This window comes from Hyla sarda, chromosome 5 (genome assembly GCF_029499605.1).
Source record: "Hyla sarda isolate aHylSar1 chromosome 5, aHylSar1.hap1, whole genome shotgun sequence".
Classification (NCBI taxonomy): Eukaryota; Metazoa; Chordata; class Amphibia; order Anura; family Hylidae; genus Hyla; species Hyla sarda.
In genome coordinates, this window is record NC_079193.1 from 262906218 (window position 1) to 262930289 (window position 24072).

Sequence of the window (24072 nt, forward strand, 5' to 3'; positions counted from 1 at the left end):
CTGGGTCTGGGCCTAAAATATTTTTTATGGTAGCACTAGCTACCCTTAATCTTCAATTTAATTTTCAAAATTAATCTTTTACTATCAGGGATTGTGAAGCCCTTGTGTCTACTCAAGCTACTGTCAATTCCAGGCTGTGCCATTCAGACACTAAATGGTCTCCACATGCTTCAGCCAACTCCAATATGTGTCATTCAGCCAATATACGGTTTACTGATGCTACTGGGCTTGGGTCTTGGCCTAAAATTTTTTTATGGTAGCAGTAGCTACCCTAAATCTTCAATTTAAATAATTCATCTTTTAATCTTAGGGATTTTGAAACCCTAGTGTATACTCATGCTGCTGCCAACTCCAGGCTGTGCCATTCAGAAACTATATGGTCTACTCATGCTTCAGCCAACTCTAGGCTGTCATTCAGCCAATAAATGGTTTATTAATGCTGCCAGGTCTGGGTCTTGGCCTAAACACTTTTTTATGGTAGCACTAGCTACCCTAAATCTTCAATTCAAATTTTAAAATTAATCTTTTAATCTTAGGGATTGTGAAGCCCTAGTGTCTACTCATGTGGCTGCCAACTCCAGACTGTGCCATTCAGACACTATATGGTCTCCTCATGCTTCAGCCACATACAAGCTGTATCATTCAGCCACTATATGGTCTCCTCATGCTGCCAACACCTCCACGCTGTGTCATTCAGCCACTATATGGTCTCCTCATGCTGACAACACCTCCACGCTGTCTCATTCAGACACTATCTGGTCTCCTCATGCTTCAGCCACATCCAAGCTGGGTCATTCAGTCACTATATGGTCTTCTCATGTTGCCAACACCTCCACGCTCTGTCATTCAGCCACTATATGGCCTCCTCATACTGATGCCATTTCCAGGCTCTGTCATTGTGCGGCAGTGATTCTAAATGTGATGCCTGTAATCTGCATGTCATGCTGAATAACAGTATTGTTTCACTACCCCAGCACACTCCATATGCTTGTTAGAATAAAGTAAAGTGTTCTACACTCCTATTGAGGCTCCCTGTAGTCCAGAAATAGCCGCAAATAAATTCAGATCAAACCGAATCTTTTTGAAAAAATTAGACAAATCGGCCGAATTGAATTTTCAAAAGTTTGCTTATCTCTAGACAGCATAGTCTGGAGACTAGTCTGTAGAAGTCTAAACAGCACAAAACACATTGGTCCTGATTTGCTATTGCAAATGTTTCAAAATTTTGGTACAAATTACCCCAAAAACTGGCTCACATGACATTGGACCACATTTGTGATAAGTATAAGATGCACTTTTTAACACTTTCCCACACTTTTTCACTAGATCTAACAAAGAGATGTGACCTTGGCAATAGAGGCGTGGTCTATATGCATGAAAAACGTACCAAAGCTTTGGCGCATGATTCTGGCTTGAAGTACATTAGTCTACAGATTTACCAGATTTATATATTAGCCTAAAGCAATGTTGATGAATTTGGTCTGTTTGCACTGTGAAAAGAGTGAGACAGTTTTAGTAAATCTTGGCCCACTGGCCCAAATTTACAAAAACTGTCTAAGGGTACTTTAGACGGGTGGATCCACAGCATATTTTACACTGCGGATCCGCTGCCGATGGACCCCTACATGGTGCCTCAGATGTGCTGCTCGGAGCAGCAAAACGCTGCTACAAGCAGACACACTGCAATGTGCAAGTTGCAGCGCTCATGCGCAGTATACTCGCACATCGCGGCTGCTTTCAGCCTGGCTCATGGAGCAAGGGGAGTTGCCGCGATGTGTGCGAGTTCACTGCACATGCGTGGCAACTCGCTTATCGCAGCAATGTGTCTGCTTGTAGCGGCCTATTGCTGCTCAGAGCAGGCACATCTGAGTCACCCTGCAGGAGTCCATCTGCAGCGGATCTGCAGCGTTAAATAGGCTGTGGATCCGCCAATCTGAACATACCATAATTAAGTCTAAAGTTTTCTAGATTAGACAGTCTTCCATATGGGCCAAATTTATCACTGGGGCTATTTGCTTAATTTGGTATTTTGAAAGACTGTCTAATCTAAGTTTTTATCAATTATTAGGTGGCCGTAAATGTTGTCCCTTTTTTGGTGCTCAAAGTGACACTAAAGCCATTTCGCTCTTCCTGGTAATCCACAGCCATTTTCTGCCAGGCCCCACACCTTATGAGGCCAGGATAACAAGTGTCTAAAAAATGTGTAATCTAAAAGAAAAGCAGAAGGCGCTCCATGTGCGGGATCAGCAGGTCAGGCCCATAGGGAAGGGAAACGATCTATCCCACGCCGCTTACCAGAGTTGGTTGTGTGCACACACACAACAATGGGAAGCGCCTGTAAATGCTTGTGTCCTCATCCGCAGCCCTCCAAAAGGCAGTAGATAATCAATTTGACCGTGTAGTAGGAGATGTCGGCGCTGGATTGAGGAACCAGGAGGAGTGCAGCATAAAATCAAGTAGGGTTTATTAGATGCAACGCGTTTGGCTGCGCATGCGCAGCTTCATCATGCCTGAGGAAGCTGCGCATGCGCAGCAAAACGCGTTGCATCTAATAAACCCTACTTGATTTTATGCTGCACTCCTCCTGGTTCCTCAATCCAGCGCCGACATCTCCTACTACACGGTCAAATTGCTTAAAAAATGTCTAAGCCTTGTAAAAAAAAAAAATGTGATATAAGTCATGTGCATTAGTTTTTTGAGCAAACTAAGGAAGGAAATCTGCAGTGTATGCACCCTGTGTGAACATAGCCTAATGCAGAATTTTTTATTTATCTTTTTAAAAGTACAAAAACCAAACAATGTTCAGTAGTGGACATTCATTTTAAAGGGGTGTTCCAGCATTGGTTTGTACTGTAGTAACTGAAACAGACTTAATCATGTCTGTGTAGCTGTGTCTGATCCTGTACAGCCTTTTCAAAGAGAATGAACAAGAGCGATACTGTGTCAGGTACAGTTGTTAAGGAGTTGTAGTTTACCAATGAACTCCACTGACCTTTCTTTCTGCTGATTGTTGGGGATATTAATGTTATACTCTGGAAAAAAAAAATTTCACATAAAATGTATCTAAAACGTTTGGAATAATTGCATTTTATTATTTTGAAATGTACTGAACTATTATATTCCATAGTCTGAAGAAAAATAAGTATAATTCTAATTTTATTTTTAGGAAAGCCTCCAGTTGCATTAAAGAATGCTGCTCTTCCTGGCTTTGCCCACCAGCCATTAGGACCACCTGGATGTGAGTTACTACATTACGTTTTATTACATTCAAAACTATCTCACATTTTATTTTTTATTCAATCTGTTAAAAACTATTATTTATTATTTATAGCATTTTATGTTCTGTTAATATAGTTTTTTTCTGGCTTTATAGTAAATATTTGCAAGCAGGTGCTATCTGATATGTCATTCAGGAGATTTTAGGAATTAATACATGATATTACCATTTCTATAAGTAGCTTCTAATATTTTACACAGGGAGTAATAGGAATGACTGAAAGAGTGAATTTAACCACCTATAAGCTAGTAGTTAGCCGCTAACTGAGTAATATCTGAAACAGAGAATTTCTCAATTATTATATTTTTTTATTTTATTTATCCAGAGGATAGGTAATCAATCATATTGTGTAAATAGTCAAATTGTTATGGTGTGGTTTCATTTTTATTTATTTTTTTGTAATATAGAGAAAGGTAGAGGACTGATCACTTTTTCTTTGGGTAGTTTCTCTTGGTAAAAACCCCAATTTTCTGGGTGCCTTACTCTATTGTCCCAGAGCTCACCATGAAGGGGATTTACTAAAACAGGCTGTTTCTTTAGCATGTTTCCTGTTAGGAATTTTGTCTGTTGTGTACCAAAGTTTTCATTTTGTTGCTTGGCATATGGTAACGTTGTCTGTTATAACTTTCTGGAGTCACCACAAGCTGTTTTTTAAGTGTGGTTGACATGGGTTTACGACTTTTGGAGGCCAGTTGTGTTAGCAAAATGTGACTTGTTAACCAAACACATAGAATCGACAGCTTTAGAAAACTTCTATTGAAAAGTCACACTTGTTATGGAAAATGAGTGTGCTAAACCATTGTGACAAAAATAGACCATAAAAACTGTCCAAACATATACCGTATTTTTCGCCCTATAGGACGCACCGGCGTATAAGACGCACCCAATTTATAGGTGTAAAATCTAAAAAAAATTAAGATTTTGAACCCAATAGTGGTCTTCAACCTGCGGATCTCCAGATGTTGCAAAACTACAACTCCCAGCATGCCGGGAGTTGTAGTTTTGCAACATCCGGAGGTCCGCAGATTGAAGACTGCTGCATAGGAGGTAATACTCACGTGTCCCCGCCGCTCCGGACCCATCACCGCTGCCCTGGATGTCGCTCCATCGCTGTCGCCGTGTCCCTGTCGCTTCGGAACGTCTCTTCTGCCGGCCGGGTATCCTCGCTCTCCGTCGCCACCATCACGTCGTTACGCACGCCGACGCACGTACGCGACGACGTGATGACGAGAAGGGAGAGCGCCGGCCATACAGGGGATCCCTGAACGGAGAAGACACCGAGGAGGCAGGTAAGGTCCCTCCCGGTGTTCTGTAAGCACTAACCCGGCTATTCAGTCGGGCTGTTCGGGACCGCCGAACAGCCCGACTGAACAGCCGGGTTTGTGTCACTTTCCCTTCAGAAGCGGCGGTCAGCTTTGATCGCCGCGTCTGAAGGGTTAATACAGAGCATCACTGCGATCGGTGATGTCCTGTATTAGCCGCGGGTCCCGGCCGTTGATGGCCGCAGGGACCGCCTCGATAGGGGTGTATTCGCCGTATAAGACGCACTGACTTTTTCCCCCCAGTTTTGGGGAAAAAATGGCGTCTTATACGGTGAAAAATACGGTAGATAAATTCCCCTTATGTCCTCCATCAGTAGTAGCCTTCTCACACCTCCTCTTCTTCACATGTGTCACGATGCCGGCTGGCAGGTAGTGGATCCTGTGTGCCAGAGAGGGATGGGCGAGGACCGCGCTAGTGGACCGGTTCTAAGTCACTACTGGTTTTCACCAGAGCCCGCCGCAAAGCGGGATGGTCTTGCTGCGGCGGTAGTGACCAGGTCGTATCCACTAGCAACGGCTCACCTCTCTGACTGCTGAAGATAGGCGAGGTACAAGGGAGTAGACAGAAGCAAGGTCGGACGTAGCAGAAGGTCGGGGCAGGCAGCAAGGATCGTAGTCAGGGGCAACGGCAGGAGGTCTGGAACACGGGCTAGGAACAGACAAGGGAACGCTTTCACTAGGCACAAGTGCAACAAGATCCGGCAAGGGAGTGCAGGGGAAGTGAGGTATAAGTAGGAAGTGCACAGGTGGAAACTAATTAAGCTAATTGGGAAGATTGGGCCAGGCACCAACATTGGTGCACTGGCCCTTTAAATTGCAGAGACCCGGCGCGCGCGCGCCCTAGGGAGCGGGGCCGCGCGCGCCGGGACAGGACCGACGGAGAGCGAGTCAGGTACGGGGACCGGGGTGCGCATCGCGAGCGGGCGCCACCCGCATCGCGAATCGCATCCTGGCTGGAGGCGGTACCGCAGCGCACCCGGTCAGTGGATCTGACCGGGGCGCTGCAGCAACGAGGATGAGGCGAGCGCTCCGGGGAGGAACGGGGACCCGGAGCGCTCGGCGTAACAGTACCCCCCCCCTTGGGTCTCCCCCTCTTCTTGGGGCCAAAGAACCTGAGGAAAAAAAAGTCAATCTTTCCGTGATGAGGTCCGATGCACATTAGGAGGGGTTCTGTGCGGAAACGCATGAGACAGTCCAATCTTTCATTGTTAATACAATAGATGTAGAGGGGTCTGGCGAGACTGGTCACAGGGACGTAGAACCTGTTGATAAGAGAGGCCAAAAAAAATTTTCCTGCAGATCCGGAATCCAAGAAGACCATAGTAGAGAAGGAGAAGGTAGAGGCAGATATCCGCACAGGCACAGTAAGGCGTGGAGAAGCAGAGTTGACATCAAGAACTGTGTCACCTTTGTGCGGAGTCAGCGTACGTCTTTCCAGGCGGGGAGGACGGATAGGACAATCCTTCAGGAAGTGTTCGGTACCGGCATAGTACAGGCAAAGATTCTCCATGCGGCGTCGTGTCCTCTCTTGAGGTGTCAAGCGAGACCGGTCAACTTGCATAGCCTCCGCGGCGGGAAGCACAGGAACGGATTGCAGAGGACCAGAGGAGAGAGGAGCCGGGGAGAAAAAACGCCTCGTGCGAACAAAGTCCATATCCAGGCGGAGCTCCAGACGCCATCCGGAAGAACGCATGTCAATGCGAGTGGCAAGATGAATGAGTTCATGCAGGTTAGCAGGAGTTTCTCGTGCGGCCAGAACATCTTTAATGTTGCTGGATAGGCCTTTTTTAAAGGTCGCGCAGAGAATCTCACTATTCCAGGACAACTCGGAAGCAAGAGCACGGAACTGAATGGCGTACTCGCCAACGGAAGAAACACCCTGGGCCAGGTTCAGCAGGGCAGTCTTGGCAGAAGAAGCTCGGGCAGGCTCCTCGAAGACACCACGGACCTCAGCGAAGAAGGATTGGACTGTGGCTGTGGCAGGATCATTGCGGACCCCATCAAATTTGTCCGGCAGGGACAAGCAGGGGTTAGGAGCGGCCGGTTGCTGCGGAGGAGTTGCAGGAGCCGGCGGAGGAGATGGTTGTTGCAGCTGTAGCTGTGACTGAATTTGCTGTATCTGTGACTGAAGATGCAGTGTCACGGAGGTCAAGTATGCCAGCTGTTGATTTCGTTGGGCGATCTTTAGGGCTTGCTGGGCGACCAGTGTAGGGAGGTCGGCGACAACTGGCAGAGGAACTTCAGCGGGATCCATGGCCGGATCTACTGTCACGATGCCGGCTGGCAGGTAGTGGATCCTCTGTGCCAGAGAGGGATGGGCGAGGACCGCGCTAGTGGACCGGTTCTAAGTCACTACTGGTTTTCACCAGAGCCCGCCGCAAAGCGGGATGGTCTTGCTGCGGCGGTAGTGACCAGGTCGTATCCACTAGCAACGGCTCACCTCTCTGACTGCTGAAGATAGGCGAGGTACAAGGGAGTAGACAGAAGCAAGGTCGGACGTAGCAGAAGGTCGGGGTAGGCAGCAAGGATCGTAGTCAGGGGCAACGGCAGGAGGTCTGGAACACGGGCTAGGAACAGACAAGGGAACGCTTTCACTAGGCACAAGTGCAACAAGATCCGGCAAGGGAGTGCAGGGGAAGTGAGGTATAAGTAGGAAGTGCACAGGTGGAAACTAATTAAGCTAATTGGGAAGATTGGGCCAGGCACCAACATTGGTGCACTGGCCCTTTAAATTGCAGAGACCCGGCGCGCGCGCGCCCTAGGGAGCGGGGCCGTGCGCGCCGGGACAGGACCGACGGAGAGCGAGTCAGGTACGGGGACCGGGGTGCGCATCGCGAGCGGGCGCCACCCGCATCGCGAATCGCATCCCGGCTGGAGGCGGTACCGCAGCGCACCCGATCAGTGGATCTGACCGGGGCGCTGCAGCAACGAGGATGAGGCGAGCGCTCCGGGGAGGAACGGGGACCCGGAGCGCTCGGCGTAACAACATGGCCAGTTACTGTCAATGGCTTTGTGTTACAGTCAGTAGAGGTGACCTAGCTAACCACAAAAAGCTAGTCCACCAAATTATAAGGCTGGTTTCACACTATGCAATCTCTGAACAAAATCTGTCTGGAGATTCCAAGTGCGGGCAGCGCCGAATTGAATCCATTTGCGATAGGACTGCACAGAAATTGCCTGAGGCGCCATTGTCTGTGGAGTGTAAATGCACGAAAACACTGAACAAGCTCAATGTTCTGGCAGGATATTTTGAGGGGATTTCCTGGGGTGAATCGTAATTTTTAAATCAGAATTCAGTAAAAAAAAATATAACCCAAAAAAACATGTTTAACATGAAAACTATTCAGATACTTAATTTTTCTGATGACACATTCCCTCTGAGAGCTTGAGAGATCATAGTTTCTATTCAAAAACCCTAACATTAGAGTTCTCAACTCTTGTATTTGGAAAAATATGTGTAGACAGATGTTCAGAGAAGATAAGAAAATGAGTATGAGGGGAAAAGTTGAATTGACATTAAAAATTAAACAGAGCAGAGAAGCCTTGAAGAGTATGAACACAGAAAGAATCAGACAGTAAGAATGTACAATGCACTAGTGAATAAAGCAATGTCCTTGTAGATATGGCACATAGTACAATCGTTTTCTTGTTAAGTCAGCATCTCTTGTTAAGTAAATATGACAGGACATCCAAAGACACACAAAGACATAAATAACATAAAATATTGAAGGCATCAGTTCATAGACTTGTCAAACTACCCAGTAGGCTAAAATGAGTAAATCGCTGAACACATGAGTTTAACAGAAATCTCTTCTCAGCTTAAACTCAATGATTAAAACAACGTTATTTAAAGTTATGATCACACACAGTCTCCAAATTAGGTGGATTTTGATGCAGATTTGCTGTGGATTTGTTGCAATGGATTTTGAGATAAGTATGCTAACATTTAAATGGGAACTGTCAGATATAAAAACTTTCAATATGTTGTAAATCATGCAAAACCATGCCCCCCCTGCCTGTGATACATATTAGTCCTACTGTGTCCACTTGTCATCACCTATCGTCATGGACCCACTTCATGATTGACAGGTCTGCAGGCTGACAGTATAAGTCCCCCCACATTTGGATGTAGTTCCCTCACATTTGGTTCCCCCACATTAGGTTGGCAATATAGGTCCCCCCCCTCCCACATTAGGTTGGCAGTATAGTTCCCCCACATTAGGTGCAGTATAGTTCCCCCACATTAGGTGCAGTATAGTTCCCCCACATTAGGTGCAGCATAGTTCCCCCACATTCGGGGCAGTATAGTTCCCCCACATTAGGTGCAGTATAGCTCCCCCACAGACACACAGCCTTCAGCCATATACAGTGTATGGCTGGAGGCTGTATGCCTGTGTACTGCCCCACTTCAGTGCTCTGTCCACCGCTCCTCCGGTCAGGGGTCAAAATCTACTACTATGGCCTACAGGCCATGGCAGTAGGTCCCGGGACCGGAGGAGCAGTGGTCGGAGCACTGAAGATGATGTGCAGGTAACTTACCATGTATGCGTCGTCCTCCTCGATGCTCCGCTCCTCCGTTCCACTGGGCGCTCCTCTGTTCCTATGGGTGCACGTCAGTGACGTCCCTGCGTGCGCTACCTCCTGGCGGCCCCTGTGTTTTTAAAGTTAACGCTGGGCCACAGAAAGGTAACCAGGCGGGATGAAGCATGGAGACCATATAGTGGCTGAATGAGACAGCCTGGAGGTGGCAGCATCAGCATCAGGAGTCCTGAAAGTGACCCGGTGACAGAGTGGTGCGATGTGTGGCAATACCAGTACCCGGTGACGAAGGTGGGTGAAAGAAAGAGACCTTGGCATCAGATGTGTGGCATCAGGTGGGTGGAACGATCAGAATAGTAGCCGAGGCAGGTAGGCAGAAGAAAACTCTTTTGTTTTGTCAAAGTATTGGTGTGCACAAGTAAGTATTGAGGATATGTATTACGTAAAACTTAACTTTTATTAGGATAAAATATATGGGCCCAAATTTTTTTCTTAACTCTAACAAAAGGAAAGGTGTGCAAAAAACACCATGTGCCACCAATACCACCAAGTATTTATGCGATGCAAAGACCTCTAAAAGGTTGAAGGGAACAAAGTATGGTCCATTGTAACAGGTGTGGGTAAAAATGTCCCCTGTAAGGCCCTACTCTCGCACTATTAATTCCCTTATTGGCAAGTGTTACTCATCCTAAAAAGGGCGGCCCCACACAGGAACCTCTCCCTATTTCAACCTAAAACCACTGCCATTTCCCATGGTTTTTAGTTGGAAATAGGGAGAGGTTCCTGTGTGGGGCTGCCCTTTTTAGGACGATTAACACTTGCTAAGAAGGGAATTAATAGTACGAGATTAAGCCCTTACAAGGGAGGTTTTCACCCACACCTGTCACAATGGACCATGCATTGTACCCTTCCACTTTTTAGAGGTCTTTGCATCGCATAAATACTTGGTGGTATTGGTGGCACATGGTGTTTTTTGCACACCTTTCCTTTTGTTAGATAAAAAAAAAAATAATTTGGGTCCATATATTTTATCCTAAGAAAAGTCATAGGGGTATTCCGGGCAAAAACATCTTATCCCCTATCCAAACGATGCAGGGCTGCGTCTCCAGTTTCGGAAACCTCCGGGTTTCCGGGACTGGGGACATGACGTAATGCCACGCCACCTCCATTCATCTCTATGGGAGGGGGAATGATGGCCATCACACCCCCTCCCATAGACATGAATGGAGGGGGCATGGCGTGATGTCACGTCCCCAGTCCCGGAAAACCTGGAGGTTTCCGAAACTGGAGACGCAGCTCCGCATAGAATGCGGGTGCTGCAGGGAGATCACGGTGGGTCCCAGCAGGCGGCCCCCCACGATCAGACATCTTATCCCCTATCCTTTGAATAGGGGATAAGATGTTTTTGCCCAGAATACCCCTTTAAGTTTTACTTAATGCATATCCTCAATACTTACTTGTGGTCTAATCCAGAGGAATTTCTGAAACTGGGGACCAGAACCTTAATTATGTTTTGCAGTATCCATGGCAGCACAATGAGAGAGCCTGGAGGTGGCAGCATCAGCATGAGGAGACCATATGGCGGCACAATGACAGTGCCTGGAGGTGGTAGCATCAGCATGAGGAGACCATATGGTGGCACAATGACAGATCGTGGAGGCGGTAGCATCAGCATGAGGAGACCATAGAGCAGCACAATGAGAGAGCCTGGATGGGGCAGCATCAGCATGAGGAGACAATAGAGAAGCACAATTAGAGAGCCTGAAGGTGGTACCATCAGCATGAGGAGACCATATGGCGGCACAATGACCGAGTCTAGAGGTGGTACCATCAGCATGAGGAGACCATATGGTGGCACAATGACAGAGTGTGGAGGTGGTAGCATTAGCATGAGGAGACCATAAAGCAGAATGAGAGAGCCTGGAGGGGGCAGCATCAGCATGAGGAGACCATATGGTGGCACAATGACAGAGCCTGGAGGTGGTAGTATTAGCATGAGGACACCATAGACCAGCACAATGACAGAGCCTGGAGGTGGCAGCAGCAGCATGAGGGCCATGCCAACTGAGGGTTGAGTCTAAGGAACCCACCAACTTTTGACTGGGGGTGTCAGATGTCACTTGGGATGAAGTGGCTTACCGAGTGAACCGATCAATTACGGCTGCAGGGTTTCTGGTCGAGACATAACTGCTAGCTGACACCAGGAGCTCAGACCTCTCGCTGCGACTCCAGATGCCACATGCCCCTACTCTACTGCGACCTCTGCCTGCGCCTGATGAATTTAGGCCTCTGCCACTCCGCTGTGCACGTCCTGGCACTACTCTGCCTGACATACTTATTGCGTATATAAGGGGAGTACAATACACTTCACTACTCTTAAAACAGTATTTGTCTAGAACAGCAGCAGGTGAGTACTTTTGCCTGGACTTTCACAGTACCTAGGCCCTTGACAGATTAACAGGTACAAAATAGTATACTACTTAGATGTAGGTATGTTGTATGCACCTATGAGGGTAGAAAAATTCGATACAGTATGCTTAAAAAAACATATGTTAGTAAAACACCAGCCGATGATTACTTTTCTCTGGCCTTTCACATTAAAAATGAGCTACAGTACACTTAAAAAAGTATCTGAGTACAACACCAGCCGGTGAGTACTTTTGCGTGGACTTTCACAGTATCTAGGCCCTTGACAGATTAACAGGTACAAAATAGTACGCTACTTAGATGTAAGTATGTGGTGTGCACTTATGAGGGCAGAAAAATGCGCTATAGTACGCTTTAAAAAAAAAGTATCGGAGTAAAACACCTGCCAGTGATTACTTTTGCCTGGACTTTCACATTATGTAGGCCCTTGACAGATTAACAGGTACAAAATTGTACACTACTTAGATGAAGACATGTATTATGCAATTATGAGGGCAGAAAAATGCGCTACAGTACGCTTTAAAAAAACGTATTGGAGTACTACACCAGTCGGTGACTGCTTTTGCCTGGACTTTCACAGTATGTAGGCCCTTGACAAATGAACAGGTACAAAATTGTACACTATTTAGATGTATGCATGTGGTATGAACTTACGAGGGCAGAAAAATGTGTTACAGTATGCTTTAAAAAAAACTTATTTTTGCACAACAACAGCAGTACACAGTTGCTGTGTACTAAACCCAAAATTGCACTCTCTCAAAGAATATTAGGAAAAGACTGCTGGGTATTATACCATCTACAGACTAGTATAAACAGCAGACCATTTGTTGTGGAAAAAACGACACAGAATTGCGCTGAAAAATTATTCCTCCATCCTCTTAAGGTTTATTAAGATGAGCCAGCTTGTTGAAATGTATGAGGCAACACACAGCTCTCTGCCCCTCTCTGTAATACAATGTTGTAGAAAGTGACTGGGAGGTTAATGGCTGCAGTAAAAAATCTTTTCTGTGCAAAAATGCACTGCTCTCTGTCCCCCAGAACACTGATGTGAAAGGATGAATGTTACGCCGAGCGCTCCGGGTCCCCGCTCCTCCCCGGAGTGCTCGCTACACTCTCCTCACTGCAGCGCTCCGGTCGGTTCCACGGACCCGGGGCGCTGCGATACCGCCTCCGGCCGGGATGCGATTCGCGATGCGGGTAGCGCCCGCTCGCGATGCGCACCCCGGCTCCCGTACCTGACTCGCTCTCCGTCAGTTCTGTCCCGGCGCGCGCGGCCCCGCTCCCTAGGGCGCGCGCGCGCCGGGTCTTTGCGATTTAAAGGGCCACTGCGCCGCTGATTGGCGCAGTGGTTCCAATTAGTGTTTACACCTGTACACTTCCCTATATCACCTCACTTCCCCTTCACTCCCTCGCCGGATCTTGTTGCCATCGTGCCAGTGAAAGCGTTTCCTTGTGTGTTCCTAGCCTGTGTTCCAGACCTCCTGCCGTTGCCCCTGACTACGATCCTTGCTGCCTGCCCCGACCTTCTGCTACGTCCGACCTTGCTTCTGTCTACTCCCTTGTACCGCGCCTATCTTCAGCAGCCAGAGAGGTTGAGCCGTTGCTAGGGGATACGACCTGGTCACTACCGCCGCAGCAAGACCATCCCGCTTTGCGGCGGGCTCTGGTGAAAACCAGTAGTGACTTAGAACCGATCCTCTAGCACGGTCCACGCCAATCCCTCTCTGGCACAGAGGATCCACTACCTGCCAGCCGGCATCGTGACAGTAGATCCGGCCATGGATCCCGCTGAAGTTCCTCTGCCAGTTGTCGCTGACCTCACCACGGTGGTCGCCCAGCAGTCACAACAGATAGCGCAACAAGGCCAACAGCTGTCTCAACTGACTGTTATGCTACAACAGTTACTACCACAGCTCCAGCAATCATCTCCTCCGCCAGCTCCTGCACCTCCTCCGCAGCGAGTGGCCGCTTCTGGACTACGACTATCCTTGCCGGATAAATTTGATGGGGACTCAAAGTTTTGCCGTGGCTTTCTTTCCCAATGTTCATTACACTTGGAGATGATGTCGGACCAGTTCCCCACTGAAAGGTCTAAGGTGGCTTTCGTAGTCAGCCTGCTGTCTGGAAAAGCCCTGGCTTGGGCCACACCGCTCTGGGACCGCAATGACCCCGTCACTGCCTCTGTACACTCCTTCTTCTCGGAAATTCGAAGTGTCTTTGAGGAACCTGCCCGAGCCTCTTCTGCTGAGACTGCCCTGTTGAACCTGGTCCAGGGTAATTCTTCCGTTGGCGAGTATGCCGTACAATTCCGTACTCTTGCTTCAGAATTATCCTGGAATAATGAGGCACTCTGCGCGACCTTTAAAAAAGGCCTATCCAGCAACATTAAAGATGTTCTGGCCGCACGAGAAATCCCTGCTAATCTACATGAACTCATTCACCTAGCCACTCGCATTGACATGCGTTTTTCCGAAAGGCGTCAGGAGCTCCGCCAGGATATGGACTCTGTTCGCACGAGGCGTTTCTTCTCCCCGGCTCCTCTCTCCTCTGGTCCCCTGCAATCTGTTCCTGTGCCTCCCGCCGTGGAGGCTATGCAGGTCGACCGGTCTCGCCTGACACCTCAAGAGAGGACACGACGCCGCATGGAGAATCTCTGCCTGTACTGTGCTAGTACCGAACACTTCCTGAAGGATTGTCCTATCCGTCCTCCCCGCCTGGAAAGACGTACGCTGACTCCGCACAAAGGTGAGACAGTCCTTGATGTCTACTCTGCTTCTCCACGGCTTACTGTGCCTGTGCGGATGTCTGCCTCGGCCTTCTCCTTCTCTGCTGTGGCCTTCTTGGACTCTGGATCTGCAGGAAATTTTATTTTGGCCTCTCTCGTCAACAGGTTCAACATCCCGGTGACCAGTCTCGCCAGACCCCTCTACATCAATTGTGTAAACAATGAAAGATTGGACTGTACTATACGTTTCCGCACGGAGCCCCTTCTAATGTGCATCGGATCTCATCACGAGAGGATTGAACTTTTGGTCCTCCCCAATTGCACTTCTGAAATTCTCCTTGGACTTCCCTGGCTTCAACTCCATTCCCCAACCCTGGATTGGTCCACTGGGGAGATCAAGAGTTGGGGGCCCTCTTGTTCCAAGGACTGCCTAAAACCGGTTCCCAGTAACCCTTGCCGTGACTCTGTGGTTCCTCCTGTAACCGGTCTCCCTAAGGCCTATATGGACTTTGCGGACGTTTTTTGCAAAAAACAAGCTGAGACTCTACCTCCTCACAGGCCTTATGATTGTCCTATTGACCTCCTCCCGGGCACTACTCCACCCCGGGGCAGAATCTATCCTCTGTCCGTCCCAGAGACTCTTGCCATGTCTGAATACGTCCAGGAAAATTTAAAAAAGGGCTTTATCCGTAAATCCTCCTCTCCTGCCGGAGCCGGATTTTTCTTTGTGTCCAAAAAAGATGGCTCTCTACGTCCTTGCATTGACTACCGCGGTCTTAATAAAATCACGGTTAAGAACCGCTACCCCCTACCCCTCATCTCTGAACTCTTTGATCGTCTCCAAGGTGCCCATATTTTTACCAAACTGGACTTAAGAGGTGCTTATAATCTCATCCGCATCAGAGAGGGGGATGAATGGAAAACGGCATTTAACACCAGAGATGGACACTTTGAGTATCTGGTCATGCCCTTTGGCTTGTGCAACGCCCCTGCCGTCTTCCAAGACTTTGTTAATGAAATTTTTCGTGATCTCCTATACTCCTGTGTTGTTGTATATCTGGACGATATCCTGATTTTTTCTGCCAATCTAGAAGAACACCGCCAGCATGTTCGTATGGTTCTTCAGAGACTTCGTGACAATCAACTCTATGCCAAAATAGAGAAATGTCTGTTTGAATGCCAATCTCTTCCTTTTCTAGGATACTTGGTCTCTGGCCAGGGACTACAAATGGACCCAGATAAACTCTCTGCCGTCTTAGATTGGCCACGCCCCTCCGGACTCCGTGCCATCCAACGTTTTTTGGGGTTCGCCAATTATTACAGGCAATTTATTCCACATTTTTCTACCATTGTGGCTCCTATTGTGGCTTTAACCAAAAAAAATGCCGATCCCAAGTCTTGGCCTCCTCAAGCGGAAGACGCCTTTAAACGACTCAAGTCTGCCTTTTCTTCGGCTCCCGTGCTCTCCAGACCTGACCCATCTAAACCCTTCCTATTGGAGGTTGATGCCTCCTCAGTGGGAGCTGGAGCTGTCCTTCTACAAAAAAACTCTTCCGGGCATGCTGTTACTTGTGGTTTTTTTTCTAGGACCTTCTCTCCGGCGGAGAGGAACTACTCCATCGGGGATCGAGAGCTTCTAGCCATTAAATTAGCACTTGAGGAATGGAGGCATCTGCTGGAGGGATCAAGATTTCCAGTTATTATTTACACCGATCACAAGAACCTCTCCTACCTCCAGTCTGCCCAACGGCTGAATCCTCGTCAGGCCAGGTGGTCTCTGTTCTTTGCCCGATTTAATTTTGAAATTCACTTTCGGCCTGCTGATAAGAACATTAGGGCCGATGCTCTCTCTCGTTCCTCAGATGCTTCTGAAATTGAACCCTCTCCTCAACACATCATTCCTCCTGACTGCCTGATTTCCACTTCTCCAGCCTCCATCAGGCAAACTCCTCCAGGAAAGACCTTTGTTTCTCCACGCCAACGCCTCGGAATCCTCAAATGGGGTCACTCCTCCCATCTCGCAGGTCATGCGGGCATCAAGAAATCTGTGCAACTCATCTCTCGCTTCTATTGGTGGCCGACTCTAGAGACTGATGTGGTGGACTTTGTGCGAGCCTGCACTATCTGTGCCCGGGATAAGACTCCTCGCCAGAAGCCCGCTGGGTTTCTTCATCCTCTACCTGTCCCCGAACAACCTTGGTCTCTGATTGGTATGGATTTTATTACTGACTTACCCCCATCCCATGGCAACACTGTTATTTGGGTGGTCGTTGATCGATTCTCCAAAATGGCACATTTCATCCCTCTTCCTGGTCTTCCTTCAGCGCCTCAGTTGGCTAAACAATTTTTTGTACACATTTTTCGTCTTCACGGGTTGCCTACGCAGATCGTCTCGGATAGAGGCGTCCAATTTGTGTCTAAATTCTGGAGGGCTCTCTGTAAACAACTCAAGATTAAATTAAATTTTTCTTCTGCATACCATCCTCAATCCAATGGACAAGTAGAAAGAATTAACCAGGTCTTGGGTGACTATTTACGACATTTTGTTTCCTCCCGCCAGGATGACTGGGCAGATCTTCTACCTTGGGCCGAATTCTCGTATAATTTCAGAATCTCTGAATCTTCCTCCAAATCCCCGTTTTTCGTGGTGTACGGCCGTCACCCTCTTCCCCCCCTCCCTACCCCCTTGCCCTCTGGTCTGCCCGCTGTGGATGAAATTTCTCGTGATCTTTCCATCATATGGAGAGAGACCCAAAATTCTCTCTTACAGGCTTCTTCACGCATGAAGAGATTCGCGGATAAGAAGAGCTCCTCCCATTTTTTCCCCTGGAGACAAGGTATGGCTCTCCGCTAAATATGTCCGCTTCCGTGTCCCTAGCTATAAGTTGGGACCACGCTATCTTGGTCCTTTCAAGATTTTGCGCCAGATTAATCCTGTCTCTTACAAACTTCTTCTTCCTCCTTCTCTTCGTATTCCTAATGCCTTTCACGTTTCTCTTCTTAAACCACTTATCATTAACCGTTTCTCTCCCAAATCTGTTCCCCCCACTCCTGTCTCCGGCTCCTCGGACATCTTCTCCGTCAAAGAAATTTTAGCATCTAAAAAGGTCAGAGGGAAAACCTTCTTTTTAGTGGATTGGGAGGGTTGTGGTCCAGAAGAGAGGTCCTGGGAACCTGAGGACAATATCCTGGACAAAAGTCTGATCCTCAGGTTCTCAGGCTCCAAGAAGAGGGGGAGACCCAAGGGGGGGGTACTGTTACGCCGAGCGCTCCGGGTCCCCGCTCCTCCCCGGAGCGCTCGCTACACTCTCCTCACTGCAGCGCTCCGGTCGGTTCCACGGACCCGGGGCGCTGCGATACCGCCTCCGGCCGGGATGCGATTCGCGATGCGGGTAGCGCCCGCTCGCGATGCGCACCCCGGCTCCCGTACCTGACTCGCTCTCCGTCAGTTCTGTCCCGGCGCGCGCGGCCCCGCTCCCTAGGGCGCGCGCGCGCCGGGTCTTTGCGATTTAAAGGGCCACTGCGCCGCTGATTGGCGCAGTGGTTCCAATTAGTGTTTACACCTGTACACTTCCCTATATCACCTCACTTCCCCTTCACTCCCTCGCCGGATCTTGTTGCCATCGTGCCAGTGAAAGCGTTTCCTTGTGTGTTCCTAGCCTGTGTTCCAGACCTCCTGCCGTTGCCCCTGACTACGATCCTTGCTGCCTGCCCCGACCTTCTGCTACGTCCGACCTTGCTTCTGTCTACTCCCTTGTACCGCGCCTATCTTCAGCAGCCAGAGAGGTTGAGCCGTTGCTAGGGGATTCGACCTGGTCACTACCGCCGCAGCAAGACCATCCCGCTTTGCGGCGGGCTCTGGTGAAAACCAGTAGTGACTTAGAACCGATCCTCTAGCACGGTCCACGCCAATCCCTCTCTGGCACAGAGGATCCACTACCTGCCAGCCGGCATCGTGACAATGAAGTGACAATCCGGAATATGGCTGCCGATTATACAGGGCTGTGACATCACGGGGGTGACTGGCTGCTGATAGGCTGCATCCTGCATGGGATTCAGGGTCATCCCGCCTATTCTTGTTCCCACCTTCCCAGAGTTCCTTGCCCCATGTCCTCACATGTGGATCTGCCATTTTAGCCCTGGAGCCTGGACAGCACTAAATGGAGTTTAATGAAGCGATTTGCGCGATAGAATCGCTGCGATATTCTCATTCATTACGAATAGAATTTTTCAGGAAATTTGTGTTCGGATTCGTCAGCTTCGATTCGCTCATCTCTGTGGGCATGCTGGGAGTTGAGGAACACAGCCTGAAGCAACACTGCTGAAAATCAGTTTTACCAATCATATGCCTCAAGCTGTTGCAAAACTACAACTCATAGGATGTGTGGACATGCTGGGTGCTGTAGTTTTGCAAAAGCTGTAGGCACACAGTGTGTGTGTATAGCATAAAACCAGAAAGGAAAGGGTTACCGCACCCAGAGCAGTGAGAGTCGGGGGGGGGGGGGGGGGGGGGTCATCACAGCGAGGGCCCCCCCTGCTGTAAATGAAAAGTACTTTTACTTTGCAATCACTACAAGTAAATATAGGGAATTCTAAGATAAATATTGGTCATAGACACATAAAGATTACATGTACATGATCAGGATGAGATACTGGGCAACATATAACAGCTTTTTTTTTTTTTTCTTTTTCTTTTTTTTTTTGTGATCTGACAGGTACGCTTTAAAGTTTAAAAAAGTCATAATGAAAGTAGATTTATTGAAAAACAATACCGCTATCATTTTTTTCTGCAACATGTGGTCAAAAACTCAGAAATCTCATCAGCTTTGCTGCTAATTTTATCATTGTGAAGTTTCACAATTCCATGTGTGTTCATATCTAAAAAGACTTTTCCAATAAAACAGCTTAACATTTATCATAGATTATGAACTCTTGGGAGCTGGGCATGATTTGATTTTCTTGAATTGTTAAGGGGGTGTTTTTGTGTTCTAAAATTTGAATTGTTGTACTGCTGGGGCTGGTAAAAAAAAGTATACTTACCTACCCCCTGTCCCCCACAGCTACAACTGCAGCTTCTGTCACATCTCCTTCTGTTTCCCCAGTTATTCTTCTGCCTGCTTCAGAGTCAAGAGGTTGTAGCAGGACCTTCCCGTCCAACTAATCAAGTGTCCAATCTCAGCCAGTCATTGGCTGAGCAGGCACTTCCTGCTTCGACCTCCTGTCTCAGAAGCAGACAGAATACAGGAACAATGGGGAGGGAGGCGGAAGTATCCACAAGGAGAGCTACGGAGGACTGGGGGTGGGTGCGTATATACTTTTTCGATTTTTGCACCAGCCCTGGCAATTTATCTATTTTTTACCCCTTTAATTACTTATTTTCTGTATTGTCTGATGTTTTCTCTGTACCTGTACCCAATGTATTGTAGGGGCTATAGAGTTTGTTGGTGTTATATGAATAAAGATATTTCAATCAGACATGTATTTTTCTGTTCAGGAAGGAAATACTAACTACTTCATCCCTATTCCTAAGACTAAGCTCCTGCAATATTTTTTCCTTAGTGAAGAGGTGACTATTAATGCCAGAAGACTGAAGAGTATTCAATAAAGTGAATAGGAATTATCGAATACTCCAACTGAAAATAAGCTATGGGACTAGCCCTAGGGGTGGGCGACCTGTAATGCTTCCCAGGGTGCACCACCCTGCGTACAAGAAGTAGTTTCTACTTGACTAGGTCAGTTACTCTTTTTTGGGCCTCATATGCATATTACTTTTTTCGCAATTTTTGGATCCTAGTTTAACAACACGTAATGTGTGCTTGGATTGATATTCAGGACACTGGTAAAACATCTCTCCACTCAGTTTGGACTAGTGGATTCCTGACTGGATGATGGAGTGTACTTTTAGGCCTCGGAATGTCTGGTTAAGCAAGGGAATACCTGCAGATGGCTACCTGGTTGACAGTGCAGGTATAGAACATATCTGAAGAAGAGCATCAATAAAGTCCTGCACCTGGTACCTTTTAGCCTAAAGCTGGCCCTACTGAGCTACAGGATGATCCTCTTAAGTTTTTAGGAAGGATAGGGAACCTTTATGCTCTCTGCACTGCCTAAATAATGGACTGTAAAGAAGAACCATGGATAAAGATTGACTGAATACATATTGAGCCTGATTCAGTAAGAGTAGAGTGTAATTTTCTTTGTGTTTTTTCTTTTGTTATTTACTAATGTTGAACTTTTCCCTAAGTTTTTCTTATACACCTGCTCTGAGCTGTCGGTTTTTCCAGAGCCCACATCCAGAGCCCAATGTTCCATGTGGGAACATTAGTAAATTTGTAGGGACCATGTTCCTTTTTTTGGGGGGAATAGCCCCTTTACCATTGGTCACGCCTCCCTTTTCAGTGTAGTTAGTGTAGTTTTAATATTTTTGGTCACAAATTCTGACACATGCGACACAAAAATGCAGCAAAATGTACTCCGAAAAACCCTTAGTAAATGATGTCCATTGTCTGCCTTATTTTACATTCTATAGTTTACTTCTCAACCAGGGTTACATTTTACATACATTTACTTTAGCCGACCCTTCACCCCTTTAACCCATTCCATTTTAGAAAAAATACATCTCTGAAACAATTCCTTTTAAAATCAAACTGGTCTAATAGATGAGATGTTTACTCTGCTCCAGCTTCAAAAACTGGCCACAGCAAAGGGATCGCAATAAATACTGGCCATTGGTAATGCATTGATGGACCAGGATGGCAGTGAAAGATCCCCTCTTCATGAGCAGTTCTCTTCTCTGACAAATGGAGAAAGGTCTTGAGCAGGTCTCTCCACTCTATGTTCTTATGGTGTCCTCATGAGGTCACCTCTTTAAATGTATCCTGTTTGTTTCCCTTTCTTACTAAGGTTTGACACTTTCTATACTACCTTTTTGAAACTAGTGCCAAAAAGTCGCCATACGCTTAAGACAAAAGTCGACCAAATCGCAGCCTTCCGACTTTCCTTTGATGGATGGTGTGAGAGAAGAGGAGAGTTGGACATGTTGGATTTCAACAAGCCTTTTCTTCATGGTGATAAGCCCCACCAGAGCTGCCTGGTAATGGCAAATGTTTGGCCAACAGCTATTGAAAGTCTTTGGCCACCTTAAGTTTTCTTTCTGGCTATAAATAAGTGTATTTCTTAGATTTTCTTATATCTGCCATACATTCCCATGTGTAATTTTTATACACTATGGAGAAGTGTTAATTCCTTGCAGTGTTAATAAAACCTGTTTGCCCTTCCAATTCTTATGCAAATTAAATATTTCACCTTGAACCAAGAACTGTTTGGCTATGCACTTTCTTAGGGATCCATAAATATTTTAGTGAATCTACTTTAACTTAATTTTACTTTCAGGATTTGTGGCAGTGCACATTTATGCTTTGTTAGTAAAACCCCAGGATGTGATTTACTGAGGCGAACATAATTGCATTTAAACTTTCTTTCAAGATTTCTCCGAATCTGATAGGTCAGCATCACAAAGGTTTCTAAATACTGGGCCGTAGTTATGTGCCCATTCATAAATCCTTCTATTTTCCCAGTGTGCCTTGCCATGCAGCTGTGATAATAACAGTAATAAGCTTTGGGAAGATATTGTCTCAGATGCCTCATTTAGATTAGCAGTGTAGCACATCACCAGATGGAGCCTTCATAGAGCTAAGGAAAGCACACAATCATTTTAAGATGATGCTATCCGGGATTCCGGGAGGGCAAGTTGTAATGGATGCCTTGTGTCTGTATAATGAACTCATTTGTGTGGGTTTTAGGCAGATACACATAAACATTTTAACATTTTGGAAAGCAGATATATTACCTGAAGGAATTATCATTGCATTAGTGACTTATCTCCCCTAATAATGGCTATAGCTTGTTGCATAATTGGATCATATAATGAGCTATAGCTATAGACTTTGACATCCCAAAAGATGAAGCTGTTCAAAAGCCAATGGATAAGTTATTTTATTTGGGGCTTTCTAAGTAAATATTAGCTAGCAATTCACATTATCAAATTGTTATACATTTAAGTATCTTGAAAACTAGTGTTGCTCGCGAATATTCGCAATTCGAATATTATTCGCGAATATCGCATATTCGCGAATTCGCGAATTTCGCGAATATAGCGCTATATATTCGTAATTACGAATATTCGTTTTTTTTTTTTTTTTTTTCCTTCACAGTACACATCACAGTGATCACCCCTCTCTGCTTCCAGCTTGTGTGGTGTAAAGAAGGCTGTAATACTACTGTGTGAGACTGGAGTGCGAAAATTCGCATATGCGAAAATTAGTATATGCAAATTTTCGCATATGCGAATTTCCACATATGCTAAGTTTCGCATATGCGAATTTCCACATATGTTAATTTTCGCATGTGCGTATTTTCGCATACGCGAAAATAAAACGAGGATATAACGAATTTGCGAATATTCGCGAATATATGACGAATATTCGTCCATATATTCGCGAATATTCGCGAATTCGAATATGGCCTATGCCGCTCAACACTATTGAAAACGTATTAATATTATATATATTTTCAAACAGTAAAGATATGCTGTCAGGAACCTGTGATCTTATGAGAAAACCTAGCTTTCAATTGACCTATTTTATAATACTGGTCAGTCTGCTTTTCGTCATGAATTGCTTTAATGGTTTTCCATAGAAAGAGTTTTTTTTTTTGTTTTTTTTAATAAGCTAAAAAAAATGTAAGTAGTAACATGTGTCCTTTTACTTTTCTTAAAGCATTACCATCATTTTAAAAACCTTCCAATTGCTAGATAAAGCCACAAAAAGCACCTGTTGACTTGTTGTATTACCCAGGCTCCACTATAAGTAAATGGAGCCTGGCCATGAGCCTCATAATACAGGAAGCAGGGTAGTGAAGTCACCACAGTTCTCTCTGCTGCCACCTCTGTCCATATCAGGAACTTTCCAGAGCAGAAGCAATTCCCCATAGCTCCGGACAGTTCGTGACACGGACAGAGGTGGCAGCAGAAAACACTGACTGGAAAGAACTACATAGCTTTCTCTGAAGCATACAGCAGCTGTTAAGAACTAAAAGGCTTAAAAGAAAACTGTCACAAGGTTTCACCGGTACTTACAGCTGGTACTGGTTGGTGGTGTGGGCAACACTGATTAAAACGATGCCTATCATAATCCGATCCATTGGTGAGGTACCAAGTTATTCTTATTTTTCTGATTATGTTACTTGTGACGTCAGTGCTGTTAGTTCATGTCTGACATTTCAACGGTTTTTGCAAATGACAGGTACAGTTTAAATCTTCCCTAATGGTTTATATGTCTTGCACTTTTAATGGGCTAAAAACCTAAAAGAGCTGCATGATAGAATATATAATTTATAAAACTTTGTACTACATACCTACTGTTTTTGTTTACAAAACCTTGTTTTGGAGATGAGTAATAACCTAGTGTGGTAACAAGAAGGCTATTGCAGAGTTGCTTCAGTTTTTATTTTAGAAAGAGCAATTAAAAAAATGCTTACAAAACTTAACTTACCTTTAAAGAGTTTCTGTCGTTAGAATACTTCCTTAAATACTAAGCATTTTCCTAATATAATTCATTCACAAATTTTATTGCTAAAGATGTGAAATAAATGTTTAAAAACATGGCCACTAGGGGTCTCTGTCTTTTGAAATTTTCATAACAAACCCTGGTATCTAGGGCTCTTTGGTCCTAACAAAGAAGAAAGGGACCGAAATTCTGAGGGGATGAGGGGGGGGGGTGTCT

The 24072-nt window shown here is 46.3% G+C and overlaps 1 protein-coding gene across 4 annotated transcripts in view; it reads left to right on the forward strand.

Moving 5' to 3' along the window:
* DLGAP1 (DLG associated protein 1) overlaps window positions 1-24072 on the forward strand; it is a 668048-nt gene that overhangs the window by 72094 nt on the left and 571882 nt on the right. For 3 of the 4 annotated variants that reach the window (XM_056521639.1, XM_056521637.1, XM_056521642.1), the window contains one exon: window positions 3167-3238. The exons of the other annotated variant lie outside the window; for it this stretch is intronic. The gene's annotated coding sequence lies outside the window, so the exon portion shown is untranslated. The remainder of the gene's footprint in view (window positions 1-3166; window positions 3239-24072) is intronic. 4 annotated transcript variants of the gene reach the window in all.